A 15,644-nucleotide genomic window follows, 5' to 3' on the forward strand; every position below is an offset into this window, starting at 1 on the left:
GTCTTAATTTGCATCTCTCTAATAGCTAGTGAAGCTGAACATTTTTTCATGTGTTTCTTGGCCATTTGTATTTCCTCTTCAGAGAACTGTCTTTTCATATCTTTTGCCCATTTTATAATTGGGCTGTCTGTACTATTGTCATTGAGCTGTAGGATTTCTTTACATATGCAAGATATCAGTCTTTTGTCAGATACATGGTTTCCAAAAATTTTTTCCCATTGAGTTGGCTGCCTCTTTACCTTTTTGAGAAATTCCTTTGAGGTGCAGAAACTTCTAAGCTTGAGGAGTTCCCATTTATCTATTTTCTCTTTTGTTGCTTGTGCTTTGGGTGTAAAGTCTAGGAAGTGGCCGCCTAATACAAGGTCTTGAAGATGTTTTCCTACATTATCTTCTAGGAGTTTTATGGTACTTTCTTTTATATTGAGATCTTTGGTCCATTTTGAGTTAATTTTTGTGTAGGGGGTGAGGTAGGGGTCCTCTTTCATTCTTTTGGATATGGATATCCAACTCTCCCAGCCCCATTTGTTGAAAAGACCATTATGACTCAGTTCAGTGACTTTGGGGGCCTTACCAAAGATCAGTCGGCCATAGATCTGAGGGTCTATCTCTGAAATCTCAATTCGATTCCATTGATCTATATGTCTATCTTTGTGCCAGTACCATGCTGTTTTGGCAACTGTGGCTTTATAATAAGCTTCAAAGTCAGGGACTGTAAGTCCTCCCACTTCGTTTTTCTTTTTTAGAGTGTCTTTAGCAATTCGAGGCATCTTCCCTTTCCAAATAAATTTGATAACTAGCTTTTCCAAGTCTGCAAAGTAGGTTGTTGGAATTTTGATTGGGATTGCATTGAATCTGTAAATGAATTTGGGTAGAATTGACATCTTAATGACATTTAGTATTCCTATCCATGAACATGGAATATTTTTCCATCTTTTAAGGTCCCCTTCTATTTCTTTTAGAAGAGTTATGTAGTTTTCTTTGTATAAGTCTTTTACATCTTTGGTTAAGTTTATTCCTAGGTACTTGATTTTTTTAGTTGCTATTGAAAATGGTATCTTTTTCTTGAGTGTCTCTTCAGTTTGTTCATTTCTAGCATATAGAAACATTACTGACTTACGCGTATTAATCTCGTATCCCGCTACTTTGCTAAATTTGTTTATTAGCTCTAGTAGCTGTATCGTCGATTTCTCAGGGTTTTCTAGATACAAGATCATATCATCTGCAAACAATGAGAGTTTTACTTCTTCTTTTCCAATTTGGATGCCTTTTATTTCTTTGTCTTGCCGGATTGCCCTGGCTAGCACTTCCAGCACAATGTTGAATAACAGTGGTGACAGCGGGCATCCTTGTCTTGTTCCTGATCTTAGAGGGAAGGCTTTCAGTCTCTCACCATTGAGTACTATGCTGGCTGTGGGTTTTTCATATATGCTCTTTATCATGTTGAGGAAGTTTCCCTCAATTCCTACCTTTTGAAGTGTTTTTATCAAAAACGGATGTTGGATTTTGTCAAATACTTTTTCAGCATCTATTGAGATGATCATTTGATTTTTCCCTTTTGACTTGCTAAAGTGTTGTAATACATTGATTGATTTTCTTATGTTGAACCATCCTTGCATGCCTGGAATGAACCCCACTTGGTCATGGTGTATGATTTTTTTAATGTGTCTCTGGATTCGATTTGCAAGTATTTTGTTGAGGATTTTTGCATCTATATTCATTAGGGAGATTGGCCGGTAGTTTTCCTTTTTTGTAGCATCTTTGCCTGGTTTTGGTATTAGATTGATGTTAGCTTCATAAAATGAGTTAGGTAGTGTTCCATTTTCTTCAATGTTTTGAAAGAGTTTGAGTAAGATTGGTGTCAGTTCTTTCTGGAAAGTTTGGTAGAATTCCCCTGTGAAGCCATCTGGCCATGGGCATTTATTTGTGGGAAGATTTTTGATGACTGATTGGATCTCTTTGCTTGTGATGGGTTGGTTGAGGTCTTCTATTTCTTCTCTGGTCAGTCGAGGTTGTTCATATGTTTCCAGGAAATTGTCCATTTCTTCTACATTATCCAGCTTGTTGCCATACAGTTGTTCATAATATCCTCTTATAATTTTTTTAATTTCCTCAGGATCTGCAGTTATGTCACCTTTTTCATTCATTATTTTGTTTATTTGGGTCTTCTATCTTTTTGATTTTGTCACTCTAGCTAGGGGCTTGTCAATCTTGTTGATCTTCTCAAAGAACCAACTTTTGGTGATTTTTATCCTCTCTATTGTTTTTTTGTTCTCTATGTCATTTATTTCTGCTTTAATCCTTGTTATTTCTTTTCTTCTACTTGGTTTAGGATTGGTTTGCTGTTCATTTTCTAGCTTCTTCAGTTGATCCATTACTTCTTTGATTTTGGCTCTTTCTTCCTTTTTAATATATGCGTTTAGTGCTATAAATTTCCCCCTTAGCACTGCTTTTGCTGCATCCCATAGGTTTTGGTAGGTTGTGTTCTCATTTTCATTCGTCTCTATATATTTAGCAATTTCTCTTGCTATTTCTTCTTTAACCCACTGATTGTTTAGGAGTGTGTTGTTTAACCTCCAGGTATTTGTGAATTTTCTAAGTCTCTGATGGTTATTGACTTCTAATTGTATTCCATTGTGGTCAGAGAATGTGCTTTGAATGATTTCAATCTTTTTAAATTTACTGAGGCTTGTTTTATGTCCCAGCATATGATCTATTCTGGAGAAAGTTTCGTGAGCACTAGAAAAGTATGTGTATCCTGGTGATTTGGGATGTAATGTCCTGTATATGTCTGTTAAATCTAATTCATTTATCGGATTGTTTAGGTTTTCAATTTCCTTACTGGTCTTCTGTCTGGTTGATCTATCTATAGGAGAGAGTGATGTGTTGAAGTCTCCCACAATTATTGTGGAAACATCAATTGCTTCCTTTAGTTTTGCCAGTGTTTCTCTCATGCATTTTGTGGCACCTTGATTGGGTGCATAGACATTTAAGATTGTTATTTCTTCTTGCTGAATTGTCCCTTTTATTAGTATGTAGTGGCCTTCTTTGTCTCTCAAAACATCCCTGCATTTGAAGTCTATTTTATCTGAGATTAATATTGCTACACCTGCTTTCTTTTGGCTGTAGCTTGCATGAAATATTTTTTTCCATCCTTTCACTTTCAGTTTCTTTGTGTCCCTGTTTCTAAGATGAGTCTCTTGTATGCAACATATTGATGGTTCATTTTTTTTGATCCATTCTGCGAATCTATATCTTTTAATTGGGGAGTTTAATCCATTTACATTCAACGTTATAACCGTGAAGGCATTTCTTGAATCAGCCATCTTATCCTTTGGTTTATGTTTGTCATATTTTTCCCCTCTGTCTATTAATATCCTTTATTGTTCCCATATCGAATCTCTTTAGTACTGAACCTTTCTCCAAGTCTCTCTGTCCTGTCTTTGTTTTTCTGTCTGTAGGGCTCCCTTTAGTATCTCCAGTAGGGCAGGTCTCTTGTTAGCAAATTCTCTCAGCATTTGTGAAAAATTTAAGCTCTCCCTCAAATTTGAAGGAGAGCTTTGCTGGATAAAGTATTCTTGGCTGGAAATTTTTCTCACTCAGAATTTTAAATATATCGTGCCACTGCCTTCTTGCCTCCATGGTGGCTGCTGAGTAGTCGCTACTTAGTCTTATGCTGTTTCCTTTGTATGTGGTGAATTGCTTTTCTCTTGCTGCTTTCAGAACTTGCTCCTTCTCTTCTGTGTTTGACAGTGTGATCAGTATATGTCTCGGAGTGGGTTTATTTGGATTTATTCTATTTGGGGTTCGCTGAGCATTTATGATTTGTGTATTTATGTTGTTTAGAAGATTTGGGAAGTTTTCCCCAACAATTTCTTTGAGTACTCTTCCTAGACTTTTACCCTTTTCTTCCCCTTCTGGGACACCAATGAGTCTTATATTTGGACGTTTCATATTATCTATCATATCCCTGAGGTCCATTTCGATTTTTTCAATTTTTTTCCCCATTCTTTCTTTTATGCTTTCATTTTCCATTCTGTCATCTTCCAGGTCAGTGATTCGTTGTTTAACTTCCTCTAGTCTTGTACTATGAGTGTCCAGAATCTTTTTAATTTGGTCAACAGTTTCTTTAATTTCCATAAGATCATCCATTTTTTTATTTAGTCTTGCAATATCTTCTTTATGCTCTTTTAGGGTCTTCTTGATTTCCTTTGTATCCCGTACTATGGTCTCATTGTTCATCTTTAGTTCTTTGAGTAGCTGCTCTAGGTGCTGTGTCTCTTCTGGTCTTTTGATTTGGGTGCTTGGGCTTGGGTTATCCATATCGTCTGGTTTTTTCATATGCTTTATAATTTTCTGTTGTTTTTGGCCTCGTGGCATTTGCTGAACTTGATAGGGTTCTTTTAGGATTTGTAGACCAATTGAAGTCCTTATCTCTAATTTATCAGATCTACAGCTTCGTGGAGTACACTTTCTGTAACTAATCAGCAGGTGGCGTCCACGAGCCACCTGTTCTCCACAAGCCAGTTCTCCCCTGCTTAGCCTTTTTGGTGAGTGGGGGAGTGAGTCTTGTGGGGTCCAATTGGTGTACCAAGCTTGCGTGTGTAGTTGGTGTTGCCTGCCCTGTATATGGGGCGTGTTTCTGGGCAGTCAGGGAGGGGGGATGGCCCTAACAATCAAATCTCTCTGATGATCCTAGAGTTTTAAAGCTGCTGCAATAGTCTAATCCTTCAGTTCAGTCCTGCCACAGTTTGCCTCTGCCACTGACCCACAAGTCCTTGGTATTGGCGTATGGCTCCTGAGACTTGCAAGTGGGCCCCTCTTCCAGGCTGTGCACCCCGGGTCCTCTGTTGAGGGATAACTGTGCTATGTCACAGGTGAGTGCCATCCCCCCAGGGCAGTTCTGGGCTACTGGGCTATGTAGGGAGGCTCCCAGTCTGCTGAAATGATGGCTGAATGGGGCTTTGTTAATTGACACTGCTCTACCTTCCCAACTGTGGGACAATCAGCTGAGGTTGCAGGGAAGGCTAATGTCCACGCCCAGTTTTGTGGTGTGTGCCTGTTATTTGAAGCACTTCCGTCACACTGGGTTGTCTGGGGCAGCTCTGGGCTATGGGGCTGGCGATGGGCAGGAGTGTTTCCTGTCCACCAGGATGATGGCTATGAGCGGACACCCCCCTTTTCTTGGGAAGTTGTGGTGTTTAGTGAATTTTCTCAGCCACTGGATTATTGCCTTTTGTCTCAGAGCTCTCTTAGTTCTGCTCTTGACTTGACCTGCCCAAATTGCAAGTCTTTGAAGCTTTCTGTATTGGGCTTCTTAGAGTAATTGTTTTAGAAAAAGAAAAAAGGATTTAAAAAAAAGGGCCCTCCTCAGAGATCTAATGGGTTATTGAAATGCTAAGAGACAAAGCAACCAGGGCCATTAAGGAAAGGTCCACAGGGCAGAGAGATCAGCTGTTCTTCAGGATTTGCATATGCGCCTCAGGGCCTGAGCTCTGCCCTTCCCCTTTCTATGTTCACCAGAACTCCAAAAATCCTCCGCTTTTATTTTGGAGTTTTTCGTGTTGTTTTTTTTCTATGCCTGTCTCCTCTCTGCTGGGCTGGCTGCTCTCAGATTCTCTGGTGTCTGGTCTCAGTGTATCTATGGTTGGAGTTTGGATCAGTAGAATGAGTTTCTGATAAGGGCTGCCACTGCAGTTCTCCCTTCTCCTTCCCGGAGCTGACAGCCCCTCCTCCCACGGGACTGAGCCTGGCAGGGAGGGGCGCGGGTCCCTTGGCCGCAAAAACTGACAGATTTCACTGATCTCAGCAGTTCCACGTTTTCATGAGTGTTGTATGAAGTATGCCCAAAGTCAGATTGCTCTGTGGTGTCCAGTCCACGCAGTTCCTGGCTTTCTACCTACTTTCCTGGAGGAGTAACTAAAACATACAGCTCAACAGTCCGCCATCTTGCCCCACCTCACATATTTTACTTTTAATTGTCTGTGTTGCTCCAATAGAATGTATGCTCTTTGAAGGCAGAGATTTTTGCCTGGTTTGTTTACTGCTCTACTATCGTCAAAATGCTTTGGGCAACCAAAATGACTTGGCAGAAATTGACCTAAAGAGTATTAATGAGTATTAAATAGTTACTCATACAGCAAGAATAAATGACGGTTAAAAGGGAGAGAGTACATTATGTAATGGCTATAAGCTCAAACAATATAGGCATAATACAACTATAAAAATGGGGTAGTTTAACATAAGAAAACCGATCAATGTAATAAACTACATTAATAGAATGAAGGGGAAAACAAACATATGATCATCTTAATTGACATAAAAAGGAATCTGACAAAATCCAGCACTGTTTCTTAATAAAAAACATTCCAAAAACTAGGAATAGAACTTCCTCAACAAGAAAAAGGGTATATATGAAAAACCCAGAGCTAACACCATACTTAGTAGTGAAAAAAATCAAAGCCTTCCCCCTAAGATCAGAAACAAGGCAAGGATGCCCACTTTTACTGCTGCTATTCAACAATATACTAGAAGTTCTAGCCAGAGCAATCAGGCTAGAAAAAATAATAAAATGCATTTAAATTGGAAAGGAAGAAGTAAAACTATCTCTATTAACAGATGATGTGATCCTATATACAGAAAAGAATCCTTAAGAGAACTAGAGCCAATAAATGAATTCAGCAAAGTTGCAGACTACAAGATCAACACACAAAAATCAGTTGTGCTTCTGTATATCAGCAATGAGCAATCTGAAAAGGAAATCAAGAAAACAATTCTATTTACAATAGTATCTAAAGGAATAAAATACCTAGGAACAAAATTTAATCAAGGATGCAAAAGCTTGTACACTGAAAATTACAAAACACTGCTGAAAAAATGGAAAGATACCCTATATTCATGAATTGGGAGTGACTTAATACTGTTAAGATGTCAATTTCCCTAAAGCTATTTACAGATTCAATGCAATACCAGTGAAAATTGCAGCAATTTTTTAAAATTCCATTTTATTGAGATATATTCACATATCATGCAATCATCCATGGTGTACAATCAACTGTTTACAGTACCATCATATAGTTGTGCATTGATCAACCCAATTTAGTTTTTGAACATTTTCCTTATACCAGAAAAAGTAAAAATAATAAAAAGTAAAAGTAAAAAAAAAACATCCAAATCACCCCCCCTCCCCCACTCTATTTTCCATTTAGTTTTTGTCCCCATTTTTCTACTCATCCATCCATACACTGGATAAAGGGATTGTGATCCACAAGGTTTTCACAATCACACTGTCACACCTTGTAGGCTACATTGTTATACAATCCTCTACAACTGTCAAGGCTACTGGGTTGTAGTTTGATAGTTTCAGGTATTTATTTCTAGCTATTCCAATACCTTAAAACCTAAAAAGGGTTATCTATATAGCACATAAGAATGTCCACCAGAGTGACTTCTCGACTCCATCTGGAATCTCTCAGCCACTGAAACTTTATTTTGTTTCATTTAGCATCCCCCTTTTGGTCAAGAAGATGTTCTTAATCCCACGATGTCGGGTCCAGATGCATCCCCGGGAGTCATATCCTGCATTGCCAGGGAGATTTAAACCCTTGGGAGTCAGATTCCATGTAATGGGGAGGGCAGTGAGTTCACCTGCCAAGTTGGGTTAGCTACAGCCTCAGAGAGGGTCACATCTGAGCAACAAAGAGGTACTCAGGGGGAGACTAAGGCATAATTACAAACACTTATAGCCTCTCATTTGCAGTAACAAGTTCCATAAGGGCAAGCACCAAGATAGAGGGCTCGGTATAGCAAACTGCCAGTCCTCAGTGTTTGTGAGAACATCAGCAACAATCCAGGTGAGGAAGCCCAACATCTCTGCATTTTCCCCCAGCACCTCATGGGGGCACCACAAATGTATTTTTATTCTCTGTCCAAATTACTTTGGGATGTGTCACTATTTCACACTAACCTGTACAAACCTACCAGGTCTCATTTTCTATTCAAAGTTCCATGTAATTATGGTATTTGAACAATCTGTACAAATTTAATTGTTTAGGAAATAGAGATCCTCTAGCAGCTAACTTTGCAGAAATGGAAAAGACAAAGCAAATTCACATGGAACGGCAAAGGCCCCTGGATAGCCAAATCCATCTTGAAAAGTTGGAGATTCACACTTCCAAATTTCAAAACTTACTACAAACTATATTTTATGCATGATTTTTCTGTAAACCTACAACTTCTCAAAAAAAAAAAAAAAAAAAAAACCCACAAATTACTACAAAGGTACAGTAATCAAAATACTGTGGTATTGGCACAAGGACAGACAAATAGATCAATGGATGAGAATTGAGAGTTCAGAAATAAAGCCTACACATCTATGGTCAACTGATTTTTGTTAAGGATGCCAAATCCACTCAAATGGGTAAAGAACAGTCTCTTCAACAATGGATATCCACCCGCAAAAGTGTGAAAGTGGATGGCTACACCTTATACAAAAATTAACTCAAAGTGGGTCAGTGACCTAAATATAAGAGTTAAAATCATAAAATTCTTAGAAGAAAACATACAGGAAAAACTTCAGGATGTTCTGTTAAGTAATGGTTTCTTAGACTTTACAACAAAATCACAAACAAATTTTAAAAAGAGAAAACAGGTAAACTGGACTTCATCAAAATTAAAAACTTATGCATTAAATTTATTATCAAGAGAGAAGGGGCAAGATGGAATGCTGAGGTGTGAGTTTTAGTTACTTCTCTGGGGCAGCTGGTAGATAGTGAGAAACCATGTGGAACGGACACCTCAGAGGAATCTGAGTTTGGATACACATCACACAACACTCATAAGTGCATGGAGCAGCTGAGATGAGTAAAATCTGTAAGTTCTCCCAGCCAGGGGGCCTGCACCCCTCCCTGCCAGGCACAATCCTGAGGGAGGAGGGGCCGATGGTGCTGGGAACCAGGAGGGAGAAATGCAGTTGTGGAACTGATAAACAAACTCAGACTGCTTAATAAAAACTCCAACCATAGATAAATGGAGACCAGACAAAAGAAAATCTGGGAGCAGTTAGCCTGGTGGAGAGGAGACAGGGCTAGCAAAAACAGCAAGTAAAAACAAAAATAAAAACAGAGACTTTTGGAGATGGGGTGAACATAATATGGAGAAGGGCTGGGCTCAAACAGAATCAGACACATATGCAAATCCAGGGGGCTAAGGCCCTTCTTGGACAAGTGGGTTTTTCTGGGTTCTTGATTGTTCCTCAGTTGCTCTCTAACACCTTGTCTTTTTGCATTTCAATAGCCCATCAGAACTGCAAGGACTGAATTAAAGGGCTTTTCTTTAAATAGTCTATACTGGGCCCTTCTTTTTCTTTTTCTTATCCTTTTTTCTCTTTTTTTAAAAATAACTGCTCTAAGTAGCCCATTAGAGAAAATCTCCAAGTCTTGCTATTTGGGCCCAGGCAAGAAAAGAGCTAAGATAGCTCTGAGAGACAAAGCAATAAGTCCAGAGGGGAGAAAATTCGCTAAACACCATAACTTTCCCAAGAAAAGGGGAGCATGGCCCAGCTCCAGTGGCAGCCCTCCTTTGGGGAACGCAGAACTCAGGGGCTGGAATTCAGAAACCAGCTTCAGTCAGCCATGCCCCCGACAGGGTTAGGGTCACTGGGAGAACTAAAGGCTCCATACCTCCTCATACTGGTAGGGGAGCTGCGGGTTGGCAACCACCACCTGCTGGACAGCAAAGGAGAAGCAGAGAATCTAAAGGCTTCACAGGAGGGTCTCATTCTCAAGGAAAGTCCATACCCTCCTCCTGAGACCTTGGCCTCTCCGGACTGGGAAAACCTGACTGGGGTTGACCATATCTGAGGATACCCTCACAAAAAACGGCTACATAGAGGCAGGGCAAGGAACAGAAAAACAGGAGGTGAAAAACTCCGTTCAACTAAATAGAAACTAGGTTAGAGGCCCAGAATAAGCTGAACTGAACACCAAAGGTTAGAGAACAAAGCCAAGAACAAGAAAATCCTAGGTAAAAGAGTGAAAATGAGCTCCACAATAAACTAATCAAGAAAGTCAGATGCCTAGAGAGCTCAAGATAACGAGCCATACTAAGAAACATGAAAATATGGACAAGCCAAAGGAATAAACTAATAGTTCAACTGAGATACAGTTGAGGCAACTAATGCTAAATCAATTCAATGAACTGAAGGAAGAACTAATTAAAGAAGTTCAAACAAATATCCTAAATCAATTAAAAAATCAACATCAATGAACTGGGGGAAGTTATAGTAAAAGAGATGAAGAATATAAGGAACACACTGGATGACCATAAAGAAGAATTCATAAACTTGAAAAAACAAATGGCAGAACTTATGGGAATGAAGGGCATAATGGAGGAGATGAAAAAGATAATGGGGGGGGCGGGATACAACAGTAGATTTGAACAGGCAGAAGAAAGGATTAGTGAATTGGAAGACCAGACATTGGAATTGACACACACAAAAGAACAGATGATGAAAAAAATGGAAAAATACAAGCAGGGTATTAGGGAGCTGAGTGACAAAATGAAGCACACAAATATGTGTGTGATGGGTGTCCCATAGGGAGAAGAAAGGGGGAAAAGGGAAAAGAGAATAATAGAAGAAATATTCACTGAAAATTCTGAACTCTTATGAAAGATTCAAGAAGTACAGCATATCCCAAACAGAACAGATCCCAATAGACCTACTCCAAGACACTTACTGATCAGATTGTCCAATGTCAAAGAAAAAGAGAATTCTGAAAGCAGCAAGAGAAAAGCAATCCATCACATACAAGGGAAGTGCGATAAGACTGTACAGATTTCTCCACAGAAACCACGGAGGAGAGAAGAGAGTGGTATGCTATATTTAAGATACTCAAAGAGAAGAACTACCAACCAAGAATTCTATATCTGGCAAAACTGTCCTTCAAAAATGAGGACAAGATTAAAATATCTTCAAACAGACACTGAGAGAGTTGGTGAATAAGAGACGGGTGCTACAAGAAATACTAAAGGGAGTACTATAGGCTAATACGAAAAGACAGGAGAGAGAGGCTTGGAGAAGAGTATAGAAATGAAGATTATCAGGAAGGCTAAAAGGAAAGAGAGTGAAACAATAAGACATGACATATAAAATCCAAAAGACAAAATGGTAGCAGAAAGTACTGCCCTTACAGTAATAACACTAAATTTTAATGGATTAAACTTCCCAATAAAAACACACACACTGGCAGAATGGATTAAAAAACAGGACCAATCTATATGCTGTCTACAAGAAACCCACTTTAGATGCAAGGACAAAAGTAGGCTGACAGGCACAAAAAGAGAAATATTATATGCTACCACTAATGTGAACAATGCTGGGGGAGAATGCAGGGGGTTGGGCTTCCCCACCTTGATGGTTGCTGATGTGCTAACAGATATTGGGGACTGGTGATTTGATGGGCTGAGCCCTCAATCACAGGACTTGCCTTTGGGAAGACTGTTAGTGCAAAGGAGAGGCTAGGCCTGCTTATAATTGTGCCCAAGTGTCTCCTCCTGAATGCCTCTTTGTTGCTCAGATGTGGCCCTCTCTCTCTAGCTAAGCCAACTTGGCAGATGAAATCACTGCCCTTCCCCCTACGTGGGATCTGAAACCCAGGGGTGTAAATACCCCTGGCAAAATAGAATATGACTCCCAGGGAGGAATCCAGACCCAGCATCATGGGATGGAGAACATCTTCTTGACCAAAAGGGGGATGAGAAATGAAATAAGTTTCAGTGGCTGAGAGATTCCAAAAGGAGCCGAGAGATCACTCTGGTGGGCACTCTTATGCACAACATAGACAACCCTTTTTAGGTTCTAATGAATTGGAATAGCTAGCAGTAACTACCTGAAACTATCAAACTACAACCCAGAACCCATAAAATCTAGAAGACGATTGTATAAAAATGTAGCTTATGAGGGGTGACAATGTGACTGGGAAAACCATACGGACCATACTACTCCCCTTTGTCTAGTTTATGGATGGATGAGTAGAAAAATGGGGGCAAAAAAAAAAGGCACCCAGTGTTCTTTTTTACTTTAATTGTTCTTTTTCACTTTAATTTTTATTCTTATTGCTTTTGTGTGTGGTAAGGAAAACGTCAAAAATTAATTTTGGTGATAAATACACAACTATATAATGGTACCATAAACAACTGAATGTATGCTTTGTTTTGTATGACTGCAGGGTATGTGAATATACCTCAATAAAAATGAATTTAAAAAAACTAATTTTGGTGATGGACCATAACTATACGGTGGTACCGTGAACAACTGATTGTATGCTTTGTATGACTTCATGGTATGTGAATATATCTCAATAAAATTGAATTATTAAAAAAAAAATAGGCTGAAAGGTTGGAAAAGGATATTTCACGCAAACAACAACCAGAAAAACATGGGAGTAGCTATATTAGTATCAGACCAATTAGATTTTAAAAGTAAAACAATTAAAAGAGACAAAGAAGGATACCATAAATTAATAAAAGTGTCAATTCATCAAGAAAACATAACAGTCATAAATATTTATGCACCAAGTCAGAGTGCCCCAAAATTCATGAGGCAAACACTGAGAACGCTGACAGGAGAAGTATTGATAACTCTACAATCATAGTCGGAAACTTCAATACACCGCTCTCATCAATGGATAGAACATCTAGACAGAGGATCAATAAGGAAATGGAGATGTTGAAATGCAGGATAAATGAACTAGACTTGACAGACATTTATAGAACACTACACCCCACAACAGCAGGATACACATTTTTCTCAAGTGCTCATGGAACATTCTCTAGGATAGACTACATGTTGCATAACAAAGCAAGTCTCAACAAATTTAAAAATACTGATATTATAAAAAACACTTTCTCAGATCATAATGGAATGACATTGGAAATAAATAACAAGCAGAAGATTGTAAAATTCACAAATACATGGAGACTAAACAACACACTCTTAGAAAATCAGTAGGTAAAGGAAGAAATTACAAGAGAAATTAGTAAATACCTTGAGGCAAATGACAATGAAAACACAACATATCAAAACCTATGGGATGCAGCAAAGGCAGTGCTGAGAGAGATATTCATTGCCCTAAATGCCTATATTAAAAGAGAAGAGAGAGCAAAAATTGAAGAATTCACTGCTACCTGGAGGAACATGAGAAAGAACAGCAAATGAACACCAAAGCAAACAGAAGGAAAGAAATAACAAAGATTAGAACAGAAAAAAATGAAACTGAGAACAAAAAAACAATAGAGAGAAATCAACAAATCCAGAAGTTGGTTCTTTGAGAAAAATCAACAAAATTGATGGACCCTGTGCCAGTTTGAATGTATTACGTTCCCCAAACGCCATTATCTTTGATGTAATCTTGTGTGAGCAGACCTATCAGCGTTAATTAGATTGAAATTCTTTGAGTGTTTCCATGGAAAAGTGCCCCACCCAACTGTAAGTGATAACTCTGATGAGATATTTCCATGGAGGCATGGCCCCACCCATTCAGAGTGGGCCTTGATCAGTGGAGCCATATAAATGAGCTGACAAACAGAAGGAAATCAGTGCAGCTGAGAGTGACATTTTGAAGAGGAGCTACAGCCAAGAGGGACACTTTGAAGAAAGCACAGGAGCTGCAGGTGAGAGACATTTTGAAGATAGCTATTGAAAGCAGACTCTTGCTCCAGAGAAGCTGGAAGAGGACAAATACCCCAAGTGTAACTAAGAGTGACATTTTTGAGGAACTGCAGCCTAGAAAGGAACGTCCTGGGACAAAGCCATTTTGAAACCAGAACTTTGGAGCAGACACCAGCCACGTGCCTTCCCAGCTAACCGAGGTTTTCCGGACACCACTGGCCATCCTCCAGTGAAGGTACCCGATTGCTGATGTGTTACCTTGGACACTTCATGGCCTTAAGACTGTAACTGTGTAACCAAATAAACCCCCTTTTATAAAAGCCAATCCATCTCTGGTGTTTTGCATTCCAGCAGCATTAGTAAACTAGAACAGACCCCTAGCTAGGCTAACAAAAAAAAGAGAGAGCCAGTGAGCGGATGCAAATAAATGCAATCAGAAATGGGAAAGGAAAGATAACTACTGACCCTTCAGAAATAAAGGAGATAATGAGAAGATACTATAAGCAACTATGTGCTACTAAACTAGACAGCTTACATTTAATGGACAAGTTCCTAGAAAAGCATAAACAACCAACATTGACCGAGAAGAAACAGATGACCTCAACAAACCAATCACAAGTAAAGAGCATGAGTCAGTCATCAAAAAGCTCCCAAAAAGAAAAGCCCAGGACCAGATGGCTTCACATGTGAATTCTACCAAGCGTTCAAGAAAAAAATTAATATCAAACCTGCTCAAACTCTTCAAAAAAATTGAAGCCAACTCATTCTATGAAGACAACATCACCATAATACCAAAATCAGACAAAGATACTACAAAAAAAAGAAAATTATACACCAATCTTTTTAATGACTATAGATGAAAAAATCCTCAAGAAAATACTCGCAAATTGAATCCAGCAGCATGTTAAAAGAATTATACACCACGAACAGGTGAGGTTTATTCCAGGTGTGCAAAGCTGGTTCAACACAAGAAAATCAATTACTGTAATATACCACATCAATAAATCAAAGCAGAAGAACCACATGGTCATTTTGATCAATGCAGAAAAGGCATTTGACAAAATTCAATATCCTTTCTTGATGAAAACATTTCAAAGGATAGGAATAGGAAGGGAATTTTCTCAGTATGATAAAGACATTATAGGAAACACCCCAACTAACATCATACTCCATGGGGAGACACTGAAAGCCTTCCCTCTAAGATCAGGAACAAGACAGAGATGCCCACAATTCAACATTGTGCTAGAAGTTCCAGCTAGAGCAATTAGGCAATAAAAAGAAATAAAAGGCATCCAAATTGGAGAGGAAGAAGTAAAACTTTCACTGTTTGCAGATGACATGATTCTATAAGTAGACAATCCAGAAAAATCTACAACAAAGTTATCAGAAGTAATAAATGAATACAGCAAAGTGGCAGGCTACAAGATCAACACGCAAAAATCTGTAGTGTTCTTATACACAAGTAATGTGCAACAAGAGGAGGAAATCAAGAAAAAATTCCATTTACAATAGCAACCAAAAGATCAAGTATTTAGGAATAAACTTAACGAAGGCCATAAAAGACCTATACAAAGAAAACTACAAGAAACTGCCAAAAGAAACTGAACAGGACCTAAAAAAATGGAAGAACATACCGTTTTCATGGACTGGAAGACTAAATATAATTAAGACATCAATTCTACCTAAACTGACATAGATTCAATGCAATACCAATTAAAATCCCAAAAACTTACATTGCAGAAATAGAAAAACTAATAACCAAATACATTTGGAAAGGCAAGGTGCCCCAAATAGCCAAAAATATCTTAAGAGGAACAAAGTGGGAGGTCTCATGCTACCAGACTTTGAAGCGTATTAAAAGCTACAGTGCTCAAAACAGCATGGAACTGTTTTGGAACTGCATAAAGACAGATACGCTGACCAATGGAATCAAATTGAGTACTCAGAAATTGACCCTCACAGCTACGGACAATTGATC

The 15,644-nt window shown here is 38.8% G+C and overlaps 1 protein-coding gene across 4 annotated transcripts in view; it reads right to left on the minus strand.

Annotated features, from left to right (window-relative positions):
* Positions 1–15,644, minus strand: part of PIBF1 (progesterone immunomodulatory binding factor 1) — a 360,124-nt gene that overhangs the window by 311,981 nt on the left and 32,499 nt on the right. The window lies entirely within an intron of this gene.

The sequence above is a fragment of the Choloepus didactylus genome, chromosome 12 (genome assembly GCF_015220235.1).
Source record: "Choloepus didactylus isolate mChoDid1 chromosome 12, mChoDid1.pri, whole genome shotgun sequence".
Lineage (NCBI taxonomy): Eukaryota > Metazoa > Chordata > Mammalia > Pilosa > Megalonychidae > Choloepus > Choloepus didactylus.